Source organism: Daucus carota, chromosome 3 (genome assembly GCF_001625215.2).
Source record: "Daucus carota subsp. sativus chromosome 3, DH1 v3.0, whole genome shotgun sequence".
Lineage (NCBI taxonomy): Eukaryota > Viridiplantae > Streptophyta > Magnoliopsida > Apiales > Apiaceae > Daucus > Daucus carota.
In genome coordinates this window covers 52,936,101-52,944,964 of record NC_030383.2, presented here as the reverse complement: position 1 = coordinate 52,944,964, position 8,864 = coordinate 52,936,101, and the positions used below count along the sequence as shown (strand labels likewise).

The window sequence follows — 8,864 nt, the reverse complement described above, 5'->3', positions numbered from 1 at the left end:
TGATGTAAAAGGTAGGGGTCTTAGACATCGGTTTATGACCGATGTCTAGAACCACCTTTCACAGCAGTTCTACTAAAGAACCAGATGTCTATGCATTGAAAATCATCTTTTTTTACATGATTCTAATATGAAATATGGTAATAATAGAGGCTGAATATGATCTTAAACATGAGACACACAAGAGAAAAATGAACACATTTGTAGTGGAACTGATGTAATATTCATTTTTAACATCAGTTACCTAAACTAACCGATGTAAATTACTTTGTTTCACATCATCTGTTTAAATTAGACGATGTCTATGTTCGTCTTTCACATCAGTTCTTTATTTCAGTTGATGTCTATAGTTTTCTTTTACATCATCTCTTTATATCGGTGGATGTCTATAGTGTTTTTTTACATCAGGTTACTTTTAAATCCATTGTCTTTCTGTAGTTTAGACATTAGTTTTTCAAAGAAGTGATGTCATTTCACATTTTTTAGTCCATGTTCCACCTGCTTATATAACATGCCCAAATGTAAAATTAAAATCTCAAAACAAATCAACAATCAAATTTCCCAAGCAACAATATCACCAATTACCAAACATATTTGCATTAATCCACCAACTAATTACATAATTCACCAACAAGCAATACTAGTACTGATGCCAACTAATTCAAATTATCCACAACACAACCAATACTAGTAGTACTTCAATTCACAAGTCTGCATTGCCATTAACTACACATTATACTCCCAAAATCAGCAGTAGACTTCTAAACGAAACCTAAAGTCAGATTACTCCTAAAGTCATTGCAACTACATGAATGATTCAATATGGCTAAGAGCCTCAAACCGGACCTCATCAAGCTCGGCTTCCGAACAAATCAACTTACGCGTCTTAAGAGCCCACTGAAATGTAAAACAATAAAATTATATATAAAATCTTTACGGGATATTTCTTGAAGTTGACACAACGTGAACAAGGACAGGGGATTTTTTTGGGGTCACAAGAGTTCTCCTCAGCAAATATCAAAAACTGCTCGACCCCCATTTCATATTCTAGTGAATCCCTATCTTTCGCAATCCATGACTTGTCCATGTTGTCCCCAAAGTACTACCTGATTGTCAAATTACTTGTCAAATAACTTGCTAAAATTTGCTATCTAAAATGACAGATGGGTTGTGAGTGTGCCTACTTATTATCAAAACAGCCTAGTTACTAAGAAAAACATAACATAATAGAACATATATATAAAATAATCACTAAGTTGCAGACTTCTGAATTAAGCAGAATAGGTAATACAAGTATATCACCAATATACACCTTTTGTTCCAGTCTAAAACAGAGCATTTTGATCTGCTTTTTCTCACTGTACACCACCACATTCAAGGTAAAATAACTGCTATAGATGTTAACCTTAACATGCTTGTGACATTTAAAATAACACCAATCTATCTTGCAAATTATTCTGAATTAAGCAAAAAAGGTATATACAAGTGTATCACCTATATACACTTCCATTTCCATTTTCCAGTATTAAGTTTAGAATTAAGGTCTTAACAACATAGCAATTATTTAAACCTCGAAGCAAATTGTGCACATTAACAAGACCAAAGAGAAAACAGATAGCATAAAATTGTGTAACACGTATAATTTAAATCCACTTCTCAGTATACTCCACATTCAAGGTGATCTAACTGCTACAATATTCTAATTTTCACAGCTACGACACTGAACAATATAAGAACCAGTTTACTGTAAGTTTACTGAACATATATATACGACACTGAACAATATAAAATAGCTATCCTTTGTAAGACCAAAAACAAAGGACACTAGCTAGCTAATTCAATATAAAACCACTCCAATCAGTTTATGATAAGCAACTACAAACATACAAATACATATAAACATACAAATACATATAAACATACTATCTCATTTTCCAAAAACCACAACTACAAACTATCTCATTTTCCAAAAACACACACTGAAATACATATATACATACACATACAACCACAAGGATACCCAAACTCAAGTAATAAATAAGAAATTACCTCCTCCAACTCGAACAGAGCTTGAATAGACTTGAACAGAGCTTGAACAGACTCCGAGCTCGAACTCCAAACCCCACAGACTCCAAACTCGAACTGAAGTACGAGCACCCACTAAACCCACAAACTCCACACTCGAACTGAACTCTGAGATCTGTTGAAAAAACGAATTAAAGAAGCAAATGAGTATTGTAATCGAACAAACATCAGTTTATTAGGTACAAATCAACCTTTAGCGCACAAATTTAAGGATGAAATCGGCCGAATTGGAACCTAGGGTTCGCTCGCTGAGAAAGGGGGAAGAACGGGGAGAGAGAATGTATTTTGTACAAATGATTTAATTTAGGTAGTTTTATTAGTTTTATGTCTTTTTCCTTTTAATTTTATGTTTAAAGACAGGTGTTGATGTCTTGTTCAGACAACACATCAACTAAGCGGGGGTTTTAAAAGCGAGGTTTTTTTATTTGTGAAAAATTTGGCTAAGTGGGGAATAGCAGCGGGGAAGCGCGGCCAATTTTTTAAAAACATGTTTTAGACATCGGTTCTACACTAAGATGATGTCTAGTTTTTTAATAGACATCGGTTTTTAAAATTTCGATGTAAAAAAGGGTTTTAACATCGGTGGTTTTTTTAACCGATGTCTAATCTATGATGTCTGATCCTGTTTTTCTAGTAGTGCCATGACGTTTGCTTCTTTGCTCCATCTCAAGTTCATGGGTCTTCAGTCTTCCAAAAACATCATCAAGAGACATTTCTCCAAGATCAAGATTGTCTCTTATTGTGGTGACTTTCAAATCCCACTTTTCAGGAAGAGCCAGAAGGAATTTGAGGTTTGAGTCTTCAAGATCATATTCCTTGTTCACCAGAGATAAGTCATTCAGCAGTTTGACAAATCTGTCATACAGATCTGTCAAGGACTCACCAGACTTTGAGTCAAAGTGCTCATACTCCTGTGTAAGGATTGTTTTTCTATTTTTCTTTATGGCCTGAGTTCCCTGACATCTGGTTTCCAGAGCATCCCAGATTTGTTTAGCAGTTTTGCACCCAATCACCCTATTAGACATTGCATTATCAAGGGCACTGTGCAGAAGGTGTTTCACCTTGGAGTCTTTACCAATTGACAGGATGTCCTCAGGGGTATAATCTTTCTTTTCTTTTGGAACCATCTTCTGAGGTTCATCAGCAAGCCCAACAGAGAGCTTGGTGGGCATATGTGGTCCATCAAAGATCCTGTCAAGGTATTCTGGATCAACAGAGTCTAAGAATATTATCATTCTCTCTTTCCAGACTGGATATTCAGATGCCTTAAGGATTGGAACTCTAAAGGATGAAGCTTGTGATTTTTCAGACATGATTGTGATTAAGATCTCACTGTAGTAATCTTAACAGTGCTGGCTCTGATACCACTTGTTAGGTTCTGTTAACTCACTATATAATATGATATAGTGATCACCATCTGTAACACAGTATGACAATATGAGAGATTTAAAGCAATAAACTGTTATATTCACAAAGCTTTGATGGTTACAAAAACTCTCTCAGTGATTTATATTGTATCACTAAGAGCTGCTAGGGTTCTTAACAATGTACTCGATAACTCAACTCATCTAGAGTAACCCTAATCTGTGTTTATATAGACACAGTTACAAAATCAATCTCTGATTTGATATCCTATAAATCAGCTATGAATTCTATCAATCAAAGATTGCTCCAGTTTTCTGTTTAGTTTCCATAGTCAGCAAATCACTCCTCAGCTTCTATCCTTGCTTGAAGTATATCCGCTTCTGAGCTCTTTCCACGTGTAAACTCTGACGAGTCTTGACTATGTAAACTCTGATCAGACTTTATCAAACTCTGTCAGACTTTACTAAACTCTGATCAGCTTCCAGATTAAACTCTGATGACTCCTGTTCTAAAACAAACTTTAAGAACATTAGTAATCATCAATTATATCTAACAATATATATATATATATATATATATATATATATATATATATATATATATAGGGTAGCACTCCATAGCATACCCTCTTATATGGAGTTACGTAGCACACCATTATAAATATATACATAATATATATTCTATTATATTTTTTATGAAATATAATTGCAAATTTTGATTATTAAACCGAAAACGAAGTTATACAATTTTTTTATTACAAAAATCATCTAAAATTATGCAATTTCTCAACATGATTCCATAACAGAATAATAATCATCCAGAATTATTCTGTTGTAGAATCAGTTTCGAAAATATACTTTTTTTAATCAAATTTTAAGTGTTAAATTACTTAAAATAGATTTATTTTATAGTATTTTATATTAGAATCACGTTTTATATGTATTCTATAACAAAATTTATAATAAAATTGATGATTTATAGTGGCGCACTATGTAACTCCATATAAGGAGTCCCTCTCTGGAATGTTGACCTATATATATATATATATATATATATATATATATATATATATATATATATATATATATATATATATAATATATATATATATATATATAATATATATATATATATATATATATATATATATATATATATATATATATATATATTCTGATAATTACTGAATATTATGCAATATTATAATATTATCATATAAGAGATAAGGAATCATTCATAATTATACTATTATGGAACCAATTTTAAAAAACAACCTTTTTTTTCAAATTTCAAGGGTTAAATTAATTATTATCAATAATTGGAAAAAGTGTACAACAAATTGGGAATACTGATTTTAAGGAATTGTAAAATATTTAGAGAAATATGTCAAAAGAAATTTCTTCTTCGTTCAAAGAGTAAAAGAGGATAATTTTATATAATCTTTTTCATCCTTTAATCTTTAAATAATATTATCATATTATTTTTTTGTCGACTACCGCACATAACATAGCCCAAACATAACACGACTCAACATCTATTTCATTTTATCTCTTTTTATCACGCATAATATACATATTAATATCTTTAGAACACCTCTATAAAATATAACAATCCTTCAACCTTTCTATCATACTTTCAAATTAGTTCTTTATTGACCCCCACGTAATACCACCCCAATATAACACGCCCCAACATAACACCGCCCCAAGATAAAATTACCCCCATATAACATCGCTCCAACATAATACCGCCTCACCATCTCTTTCATCCCCTCTTTTTATTCAGCCCCCAACCTACTTCCATATTATTTCTTATTAACCTCCCTCACATAACACGGCTCCCAAATAACACCGTCCCAACATCTCTTTCATCCTATCTCATTTTATCACGCAAACCGAACCCTCATTTCCATCTATCCCCTCGACATCTACAACCGCAACAATATTCTTACCAATTATTTTAGTTAAAACTTATGACCGGAATCAATTAAAGTTCCATTTTTGTTTTTTTTTTTTGGTCGATTGTTGATTTTTATCCCGATAGGAAGCTTTTTCTGGATTTTTGTCGAGTTGTTTTTTTTACCTAATTTGCATGTTATTTCTTATTATAGTTGCGTAAAGTTCAAGATCTGGCGCTTCCCCGATTCCGATTTAGATGAGTAAGTAGATTAAACCAATTTTTTTAGTTAGAATTTATAATTGGAATTAATTTTGAGTTAATTTTTTAGTATGCTAGCTGTACTTATCTCAATTCAAAAATTGTTGATTAAAATGAAATCTAAATTAATATTTAATTCAAATACATGATTCATCTTTACTTTGTAGTTTTTAGAATTGAAATTTTTATTATGACTAGTCATGTATGTTCACAATTCTTGAAGTTTTCACATATATATATGTAACATTTCATTGTATTTTAAAATTTTTACACCCCATATTGAAACTGAATTTAGTAATTTAGTTTCATATGACTGTATTTTTTTTTTTGCCCGAAGAGAATTAAATTATCTTTGATATTTTTATTTCAAGTTTTATATGTTAGATATACTATTTTTTTACTAAATTTATTTGTATATACTGCAGGAAACAATGAAGAAAGTGCTTCATCAAATCATGATGTATCTCCCCCATCAACTATCCAACTTTACCCGATCTGTAGGTAACTTTTCTCATATCAACTTAATTCAATACCACTTGTTTAAAATGTTTGATAAGTTATAGTTTATGAAAGCATATAGATACACATACAATTTGTTAATTTTTTACAAATTATCTATTTGATTGATAATTAAATGAGTTCTTATTTTGTTGACATTAATAATATTACTTATTATTTTTGTTTTTATTAAATAATTAACCTTCACCTTTAATTTATTTATTTTCAATAAACTTAAATATATATGTGTTTTCATGTAGATTTTGAACTAGGTGAAGCAAATAATGATCAAGAAGGTTGAAGCAACAAAGTTGCTTACAGTGTTGCTGGAACCATGTTCCTCAAAGAACGGGGATGCTGGAATGTTGGAGGAGAATCCTATATTGGACATTGTCGAAGTGTTTAAAAGCAACGAGAGCACTGTTGAAGCCTGGTTGCTAGAACATATCTCCGGATCAAGATCCATATTTAAGCAACAAAGAAAGGAGAGAGGGTACAAGATTACACTGAAGATAAGTCGAGATGAATTACTGTTACTTTGTGTAAACTACATAAAGAGAAGAGTAGGAGATGTCTCTCTACATTTCTGAGAAAAATAGAAAGTTCATACTGAAAATGTGTACATTGTATAGGACTATTGTTTTTATATATCAAAAGCTATCACTATTGTAGTATTGTGTAACAAATTTATCTAAATGTCTATGGTTATGTATTGACATATCTTTAATCAACCGCTGCTCACTTATTCTTCCTTTTCCGCATTGTTTTCTTGACTTGGATATTTCTCTTGATCTCTTTATCTTTCATCCCCCTCAAGGGTGGAGTGGTAAAGAAATTTAACATTCCTAACTTGGAGAGTATATATAATGAAGTTGATAAGCTGTAAGAGCTTTTCTAAATAAATCTGCTAGTTGTTGTCCAATAGCTAAGTGAGCAGGAAGTAAGGTTCAGTGGTTCTATTTTAAGCATTGGTTCACTCTCGAGCGCAACCCTCCATAATTATCCTATGGGTTAATTATCAAGTTGGTCACTGAACTGGGCTTAATGTATCAAGTTGGTCATTGAACTGAATACGGTATCAAGATGGTTACTCAAGTCACCGTAAATATCAAACAAGTAACTCGAAATATGAGTTAAGGTATTAAAAATATGATTTATAGAGTTTTATACATTATCTTTAAATGTTACCACAACCAACCAAAAGGTTATGACTTCTAGTATTTATGATAATATATTTAAATTTTATCAAAATTTTTATTATTTATTTTTAATTAAAACAAAGAAAATAACTATATAATAAAAATAGTGAAGTGTAAAATAGGGGCGGAGTTAGTTGTTTGTAGTTTATATTTAAAAATTGGTGTTTATATGATCTCTAATAATACTTATACATGCACGCGCACAAATATATAGGGTGACATTGAATACCCTCAGAGATCTGTAACATATCTTTATAAAATATACATAAAATACATATTTATCATTATTTTGTGATATATAATTATAAATTTAAATTATTCAATTATGTGTGTGTGTGTGTCTATATATATATATATATTGGAACACAAGAATATTATATATAATAATGGCAAAATTAGGCGTTAGAGCTTACACCAACCTGCTCTAAAGGCCTCCCCTTCCACAAAAGATGATACTCATAATAAACATAGGATATACCCAAAGGTATGATGAAGCCTAACCACAAAACTTAACTTAAGTAGACTTAACTTAACTTAATAACATACTTAACTAAATAACCAGAAGAAAACTAAACCCTAAGCAAGAACACGAAAGGGCTTTTGCTTCCTTCTGCCGTCTCCATCGCCTAGTTGCGACCACCCATGCCTGGCTGATCAGCACCAGCCACCAAACCAGATGCATCCTGCACTTCATCTTCATCATCAGTGATTTCAATCACTCCCTCCCCCTGCACATCCTCTTTATCACTTGCCCACAGCCAGTCCTCATACTCACCCTCAGAAAGGGCTTCAAAATCACCCTTGGTAGTTCCCAACCCCATGTCTAGACTCCAGAGTTCCTTCACGGCTTCACCTCCCCAAAAAGCCTCTTAAACACAACCAGACGGTGCCTCTGCAGCGGACCAATCTCTGCCAGATAGCATTCCAAGGCATTCTGCGAGGCCTCCACTGGGTGCACTATCAGAGTGAGGTTAGGATCACTCTTTCGCTGGTTCAGCTGCTGAATCACATTTTCATGATTCATGAAACCACTTCCACTCATCCCACTCCTTGATGGCTTCGAGGTTGTCAGACTCCAGCTCCACCATATGATCATCCTCAATAAAGGCTCCTTTGTTAGGAATCAATAATTTTTGATGATAACATAAACATTTTGTAACATGTCTTACTTAGAATCTTTATCAAATTTCAGTTGTAATTGTTATATTTCTTATCTTTGAGAATTATCAACGGATGGGTAGAATAGGATGGCCAATTGTAAATATCCAATGCCATGTAATTTTATCCAAGTGAAGGATATTCAACTGATGAGATGTAACTATTCCACTGATGAAGACTAGATCATGTTTCAACTGATGAAAACCAGCATTTAACTGAAGAGAAAGTATTCAACTGATGATGCTAAGGAATTCAACTGATGAGACTGGAACAGCATTCAACTGATGAAGTCTGTAATTCATTCAACTGATGAGGCTAGCACAACATTCAACTGATGAAGTCAAGAGCAGTTGAAAGTAACCAGAACTTTCAACTGATGAAGCAACGAGCAGTTGAAAGTGACTA

General features: G+C 32.3%; 1 long non-coding RNA gene across 1 annotated transcript; it reads right to left on the bottom strand.

The window, feature by feature from the left end:
- Window positions 1-939: 939 nt before the first annotated feature.
- Window positions 940-2,488, bottom strand: LOC135151502 (uncharacterized). The gene is made up of 3 exons (XR_010290203.1): window positions 2,274-2,488; window positions 2,047-2,197; window positions 940-1,103 (listed from the first exon to the last, which is right to left on the bottom strand). It is a non-coding gene; the product is annotated as an uncharacterized LOC135151502 (long non-coding RNA).
- Window positions 2,489-8,864: the final 6,376 nt, after the last annotated feature.